This window comes from Crocuta crocuta, unplaced genomic scaffold (assembly GCF_008692635.1).
Source record: "Crocuta crocuta isolate KB4526 unplaced genomic scaffold, BGI_CrCroc_1.0 scaffold333, whole genome shotgun sequence".
Classification (NCBI taxonomy): domain Eukaryota; kingdom Metazoa; phylum Chordata; class Mammalia; order Carnivora; family Hyaenidae; genus Crocuta; species Crocuta crocuta.
Window position 1 is genome coordinate 115,752 of NW_027532856.1, and position 8,309 is coordinate 124,060.

The 8,309-nt window shown below is 44.8% G+C and overlaps 1 long non-coding RNA gene across 1 annotated transcript; it reads right to left on the reverse strand.

Moving 5' to 3' along the window:
* Window positions 1-1,685: 1,685 nt before the first annotated feature.
* On the reverse strand, window positions 1,686-7,881 carry LOC144216287 (uncharacterized). Its single transcript, XR_013330617.1, has 3 exons — window positions 7,795-7,881; window positions 3,109-3,186; window positions 1,686-2,445 (listed from the first exon to the last, which is right to left on the reverse strand). It is a non-coding gene; the product is annotated as an uncharacterized LOC144216287 (long non-coding RNA).
* Between the last annotated feature and the right edge of the window lie 428 nt (window positions 7,882-8,309).

Genomic DNA, 8,309 nt, shown 5'->3' on the forward strand with positions numbered 1-8,309 from the left:
TTTTATGAGGAGGGAGTCTGTGATCTTAGTTGGAAATATTTATGCTTGAAGGAGAGAAATTTAGGGGACTCAGTTGTGTCTGTAGGCTGTCACTCCCAGGGACCTTCTTAATTTAGTGATTTCTCCCCTCCAGCCCCCTCTCTCTGTCTGTCTTCCATTGTGGGATTGAGCAGGCAATGTATTTATGAGACTGGAGCTCCAGAGCCCACGTGGAGGAGTAAATTACCAGTGAATGCACCTCCAGGATGGGGTGACCTCCCTCGCCCTGGCGGCACTTCAAAGCTTCCTGAAAATTCCCCAGGAATAGCCAGTCTCAGCAGTGCTCTGTGCAACCCTCTGATGACTCTGCCCAGACGTTCTCTGAGATGTGCAGACCCTCATTTGCATCCACACCCCTCTCTAGCAGTTAGCAATGCCCCTTGGCAGAAGGAGACACTGAGGGACAGGGAGGCCAAGTCTGAGAACTTATCAGGCTTGAGAGCTGAGCCCGTTTTCCAGATGTCTGTCTAGGATTTCACTGACCTGTGCTCCATACCTGAAGGGCCAGGACTGTGTCTTGTCTATCCTGGAATCCCTATCTGTAGCACAAATATGGCAACAGCGAGAACTCAGTACCTTTTTGTGGAAAGAGTGGACAATTTTGCTGTCCTGGTCTTTATGCCAAATTTGATTAAAGTCCAGTTTTAATTTCTAATTCATTTAGGCCACAGAGAACAAATAATTTAAGAGGCTCATAAACACTAGATAGTGTCCAACTTTCCTTGGTAATTTCTAAGCTACATTAGTAAAATTGCTCTGTAATTCACGAGGCCCTTGTACTGGTATTCTGCTGTTCATAGGCAACAACCCACGAGGCTGTCTTAACTATGCCCATCTCAGAGACCAAGAAACTGACATACAGCGAGGTTGGGTAATTTGCCAAAGTCCCACAGTGGAGTGATAAAGACAGGACTCAAACCCAGATCTTTTCATCCTGAGTCCAGTATGCTACCCACCCAAGGGGTGTATTTTTGTCCCTGGCTCTAAGGGGCACTGGAGAAGCTACTGGAGAAGAAGGAAGGTGGAATCAAGGACAGGAAATCTCTGACTTTGCCTGAGGCAGTGGAGCAGGAAGACAAGGATTGTCTGTGCTTCCTCCATTTCCCGAGCCCTGTGTTCCATACATAACTGCTTCCAGGGGAAGACGGTCTGGCAAGTTGAAACTTCCAACCCCTTTCTTCTGCAGACCTCCTCAACAGCCCTGGCTAATGGGTACCATCAATTCATTACCCAGGAACGCTTGAAACCCTGAGCTCATGTATTTAAAAAAAAAGGATAACTTGTGGGGATGAGCACTGAGTGTTATGTGGAAACTAATTTGACAATAAACTATTTGTAAAAAAAAATAAATAAAAATAAATAAATAAAGCTCCAAACTCCAAACTCCAAAAAAAAAAGGATAGAGGCTTACCAGATTTGACAACAGCCAAATTTGACAAACAGCCAAACGGAGGCTTACCAAATTTGACCAAAAAAAATGCCTGACATTATGCATAATAAATTGTAGAGCTGAATATAAACTCTCAATAATAAAAAACAAATTTTAATCAACCATGCTAAAGAAAGACCAAATTATCTTCATTTTCTGACCATAGAAAACATATATTTTTAAAGATTTTATTTTTAAGTAATCTCTACACCCAATGTGGGGTTCAAACTCATGACCCCAAGATCAAGAGTCACATGCTGTACTGACAGAGCCAGCCAGACGCCCCTGCCTATGGAAAATATTGCAAAATCTTTGTTACGTTGACAAGTGACCAAAAAGTATGCAGTCAGAATGTAGGAAAGGCAGTATTTTAAAGAGGTATGCCTAGGTGATTTTTTAAATTGTCATTTTTCTGAATTTTGTGACTTTGTGATATTCACCCACTTTAAAAGGTGGGGGGGCTTGGGGGGGTCATTTCTTAATGTTTTTAAGTTTCATTTTAAGTAGGCTCCATGCCCAACATGGGGCTTGAACTCATGACCCTGAGATCAAGAGTCACAACATGCTCTACCAATGGAGCCAGTCAGGGACTCCATTCTTATCATTTTTAATTCTAAATAAATGTTCATTTTGTGCCCAATTTATACTTGTAATTTTGCATTCTCCTTTCTTCAAAAGGACCCTGTCAAGTTGGAAAGGTGTCAGGCCCCATACAGTTGGAGTCTGTCCCTGCGTGGGTCATCTCATTTAGATTATAATAAAACTCCATCAAAGAATTACAATTCTTGGGGCGCCTGGGTGGCTTAGTCGGTTAAGCGTCCGACTTTTGCTTAGGTCATGATCTCGCGGTTTGTGGGTTCGAACCCCTTGTCGGGTTCTGTGCTGACTGCCAGCTCAGAGCCTGGAGCCTGTTTCAGATTCAGTATCTTCCTCTCTCTCTGACCCTCCCCTGCTCACGTTGTCTCTCTCTCTCTCTCCTAGGAAAAAAAAAAAAAGAATTACAATTCTTATTTTCATTTTACAGATGAAGAAACTAAGGTTTAGAGATGACCATTTGGCCCAGATCCCAGAAAATGGAAAGTAGCAAAGCCTGGTTTCAAACTCAGATTTGACTCAAAGCCCATGTTCCTCCTATTGCATTACTACCAGAACCAGCCTTTGTGGAAATTCATTCCCAGGTCAGTCACTTAATGCCTTGGGAAACTGTGATTTTAAATTATATCCCCAAATCCTTTGATTCTTTTTCCTCCCTAATTCCCCTTCCCTGGAGCTCAGGCTGGACTTAGAATGGCTTGGAGGACTTAGAATATGGAGGAAATGATAGTACATGACTGAGTCTTAAACTGCATTGTGGCTTCCTTCTTGCTTTTTTTCTCTTTGATCTTATAACAGGGGAAGCTAATCATGTCAGGGAGGCACTCAAGTAGCCTTACAGAGAGGTCCTCATGGTAAGAAACTGAGGCCTCCAGCCAATAGCCATGTGATGAGCCATCTTGGAAGCAGACCATCCCAGCTCTAGTCAAGCCTTTAGATGACTGCAGTCCAGCAATCTCATGAGAGACCCCAGCCCATGGGAGGAGCACTGTGGCCTCAGAAATCCAAATGCCCACAGTCCTGACTGGGCCCTCACATTCACCTACCAGGTGTGGAAACAGGTCGTGCTGCACCCTCTGTGACCGGAAACTCGACTTGCATGCAGTGAGCCGATTCCATGAGGTCTGCGGACACCACAAAAACAGCACAAGACCCTTGGTCTGAGGGAAAAGGACATCTATGGAGGCTCTGGGCAGCCACTCCATGTGTCCCGAAGGAACCCCCAGGCTTGGGCTGCTCCCTTGCATGGGGACACCCTCAGAGCTCTGTACACACAGATCTGACGGTGACTTGGAGATGCAGGAACTGCCCTGTGGGGTTTGTTGGGGGACCCAGAGCCTGATCCAAAGTGAGGGATGCTGTAGGAAGGATGCCAAGACAAGGGTTAGCAGACTTGTCAGGTGGCTGTATCTGAAATAGTCCTCTCTCTGCCACCCCCACCCCACAACCAGCCACCATTTCCTCCTTGTCAAATCAGACGTTCCCAGAGGGATGAATCTGCCTTTGCAGGGTCTTCAGGGCCACACTGTCTAATAGTGAGTGGAGTGGGGGTCTCCCAGAGGGGAATCAGTTTCCCAGGAGGGAACTTTTGATTTCAAACAAGTACATTTCCTGTGTCCATCCCCGCCTCCCCAAAAAAATCTCCAAACAAACACTTTTTGAGCTAACAAGTCTACCTGATTTATCACTGGCATTCTCAGGATATGGGGTTTTCAATGTTAAAATGGTAATAGTCCTGGGCACATGGAAGAGTTGGTCACCTACTGGCATTTAAATAAGTGGGAAGTCAGATAGAAGCAGATATTTTAAAATAAAAAATTAATGTTGGGCCACCTGGGTGGCTCAGTTGGTTAAGCGTCTGACTTTGGCTCAGGTCATGATCTCATAGTTCACGGGTTCAAGCCTGGCATCGGGCTCTGCTCTGAACGGCTTAGAAGAAGGAGCCTGCTTTGGATTCTCTCTCCTTCTCTCTCTCTGCCCCTTCCCATCTCATGTTCTCTTTCTCTCTCAAAAATAAATCCTTATTATTTATTTGAAAAAATAATCCTTAAAAAATTAGTGATAATATTTATCACCCACCTTCAAAAGAGCTTACAATAAGTAAAACCTTTTGTACTGAATTTCTTCAGGAAAGCCTAGAGAAAAGAGAGAAGAAGAGAGAAAGACAGAATCCTATTTCCCAGACTTATCCTCTTTGCCTTAAAGTTTAGTAGTATTAGCAGCACTGGCAAGTGAAAACTCACCTGAATTCAGAACTGTGCTTTTCTAGAAGGACAAGTAAGGTGAGAGGTAAGTTTTCCTGTGAATAAACATGCTTACAAGGGAGAAAGCTATTTCATTTAAAATGCTAGCAAAGGTCTTCAAGGGACATCTAATTTTTCACAGGCTTGCATTATTCTTGAATATGAATATCAGCCTCCAAAATCCATTGTGCAAGAAAAGCAAGTTTTTTTTTTAAGTGCTTAGCTTAATTTCTATTAGGAGTCTCCATTGTATCATGGTGGTGGGAATTCTATCTCAGTCAACTCAGGAGTCCTCAATTTTTCTTCAAGGTTGTGTCTGATTTCAGCGTTGGGGAATATCTAATGTCACACTGAGGTGCAGGACAAGGAGGGCCATCTGCTAATACTAAGAACAAATACTTATTGAACACCTGTGCTATGCCAGGTACTAAGCACTTTACACATCCTCTCTTTTGACCTTGGATCAGTACTGATCTGAACTATTTTTTTTATTATTTATTTACTCATTTTGAGAGGGGGGAGGGGCAGAGAAAGAATCCCAAGCAGGGTCTGCATCAGCACTGAGACCAACTTGGGGCTCAATCTAATTAACCCATAAGATCATGACCTGAGCCGAAATCAAGAGTCAGATGCTTAACCAAATGAGCTACCCAGGCGCCCCTCATCTGTGTGATTTTTATCCCCATTTTGCACATGAAGCACAGAGAAGGGAAGAGTTTTACTCAGGTAGTAAGAGGCAGATCTGAGGTTTGAAACACAATGGCCTGGCTCTGAAGGCAGCCTACCTACAGTCATTCATTCAACAAGTTTTGATCAATCACCTGACCCAGGCCCACAGGATGGAGCAGTGGCCTAAGTGGACAGAGACTCTTGCTCTCAAGGAGTCCCTGTCCGGGCCGCTACGACCCACTGTCTCTTTGTAGCAGCTGTAAGACATCTACTTCTTATGCTGGTCCCTCAGGCAGCAATTTTTCTTGTTCCTATTCTAAAAGACTCTTCAGGCCCAGTGGCCCTCTTTTTACATCCACACTGCTGCGAAGGAGACAGACATTCACTGTGCTGTGGGCACTGTGCTGGCCAGAGTGGGACTTTGCAGGGCTCAGACCTCTTCTACTTCCAAGCTCTCACACCCAGGGCACTCTGGCTCTCTTGCCACATCAGTGCCCAGGGAACAACTCGGCGGGTCCATGTCAGGCACCCCCAGCATATACACCAGCTCTTCTTGCTCTGTAGTCTGACCCTACAACTTGTCAGACATCTAGCTCGAATAGGGAACAGGCTCTAGTTCTCCATTTCTCAGGGTGTCTAGGATACCTCTTTCCACCACCACACTCGCTCCCACTTTCCCCTTTTCTGTGGGCCGTAAAACTGGCTCTAACTCACCTGATTTGTTCTATGTCCTGAGTTACTTCACAGACACAGATTTGGAGTTTCAAAACCCTACAGCTTTCTCTGTTCTCTGCAGAAAGTCCCATCCCTCCAACTGGCTGTGTGCGACTGATTACTAATGGCAGAGGGGTCAAACAAGGAATAACGGAACTATCAGGGAAACAAAAGCACCAGTTAATGTTGCACAACATCTGCCTAGCTTAATTTCTGCATCTCAGGCCCTGTAAATAGTTTGCATGCATTATTAGTGTTCACAAGAGCTCTGACATACACACCTCTTTGTGCCTCAGTTAACTTATTTGTAAAGTAGGAACAAAAATAGTACACACTTCTTGGATGGTTGGGAAGAGTGAAATGAGTTAAAAGGTTTCCAAGGACTCAGACCAATTTCTGGCAAAGAGTAAGTGCTGTGTAAAAGGTTGGCCATTATTTTTATTGTAATAATTTCTTGTCATGTTTGTCCTTCCCTTTACATGCATTTCAGGATGAAAACATGCTTTAAAACTTTGTGTCTGCAGGGTGCTCAGTAGGCTGCACGTCTGACTTTGGCTCAGGTCAAGATCTCACAGTCTATGAATTCCAGTCCCACATCGGGCTCTGTGCTGACAACTCAGGGCCTGTTCAGATTCTGCACCTCCCTGTCTCTTTGCCCCTCCCCTGCTCATGGTCTGTCCGTCTCTCTCTCTCTCAAAAAGGAATAAACATTAAAATAAATAAATCGGGGCACCTGATTGGCTCGGTCAGCTAGGCCTCCGACTTTGGCTCAGGTCATGATCTCGCGGTTCGTGGGTTTACGCCCTGTGTCAGACTCTGTGCTGACAGCTAGCTCAGAGCCTGGAGCCTGTTTCAGATTCAGTATCTTCCTCTCTCTCTGACCCTCCCCTGCTCATGCTGTCTCTCTCTCTCTCTCAGAAATAAATAAAACATTAAAATTTTTTTTAAATAACTAAATCAATGTATAAAAGTAAAAGTTTGTGTCTGTATCCTTAGCACATGCCAGGCTCTGGCACGTATTCAGTATATGTTGAATTTTAATTGAATGAACAAAATGTTGCCTTTTGTTCTCTCTTAAAAGATCAGATTGGATGTGGTGAAGTCACTTGACTTCTCCCTGCCCTCTACCCTGGCCCATTACTTGTGGGAGAGTGTATTTCATAGAATGTTGGAGCTGGAAAAGACCTGGAGATCCTGTGGTCTAACCTCAGTTTACAGAGAAGGGGTTATGAGCCCCAGGAAGGAGAAGTGACATGCCTGTGGTCGCCCGGTTAGTAGCAAAAGAAGGATTTATAATCCAGCAGACAGGAGAAGTTTAATCACTTCTTTTGCATGGCCAGGTCAGGGTTCAAATCCCAGGCACACCGTTTGGAAGTTGTATGCCCTTGGATAAATTAAGCCTCACTTTCCTTGTTTTCTAATGGGGACTATAATACAGAATCTGCAAGAGTTGTGTGTGGAGGGGATGAACTGATGTGGTAATGTCTCTAGCACATCATACAATGCTTGTTCCCTCCCTGCCCCCCTCAGCCCCTGTTCTGATGATAGCAAACCAAAGAAGTAGAAGACAGGATCCTTATTCCAGGAGTCTATCATCAAAGGTATAACTGTATATCTTTCCAAGAATGAACAAGCTGGAGCAGAAAGGAGCCAAAAGAAACATCAGTGCAGGGGTGATAGTTAATAGAGGATGTTTTCTGGAAGAGGCAATCCTAATTTTAAAGGAGAGAAAAAATGGGGCACCTGGGTGACTCTGTCGCTTAAGCATCCGACTTAAGCTCAGGTCATGATCTCGTGGTTCATGAGATGGAGCTCTGTGTCCATCTCTGTGCTGACAGCTGGGAACCTGGAGCCTGCTTCAGATTCTGTGTCTCCCTCTCTCTCTGCCCCTCCCCTGCTCACACTCTGTCTTTCTCTCTCAAAAATAAATACACATGAAAAAAAGATTTTAAAGAAAGCGAGAAATAAGACAGATTGCCAGAATGCAGCACAAAGGTTTTCCAAGGGGCTTTCCTGAGAGACCACCTGTATAAAGTAGACCTCCCTCAATCTCTCACCCTCCCAACACAGCTTTGTTTGCCCATAGCACTCACACTGCTGACTCACTTGTCTGTCTTTCTGTAATTGCGTTCCAACTGGAATATATGCTCCATGAGAACAGAGACTTCTTCTCTCTTGTGTTCAGCTTTCCTGTTCCTAGAACAATGTCTACCACATGACAAATGCTCAGAAAATACTTGTTGCATGAATAAGGAATGACAAATCACAAAGGTGGGAACTGAACAGTCTTGGGAAGAAAGGGATGATCTGACTGGTCTTGGGAAGAAAGGAAATGATCTAACTGGCAAGAGTCTATGTTTAAAATATTGAGAAATACCATGGAAGGTAGTAAGGCACTCAGGGCTAAGATTCGATCACTTCCCGTGGCAGAAGGAAGGCCTGTGCTGTGGGGCTGGTGGAGTAGCTTTGCTCTCCAGAAGCCCCACATTCCTGACCTTTGGCCAGGCCCCCCTCTCTCTCATACCTGCTGGTGAGCCTAGAGAGATAACTTCCCCCCACCCAAGACTTCGGTTGCCTTTAGGTCAGCCCTTCACACAGCGGTCATCTGCAGTCACCGCATT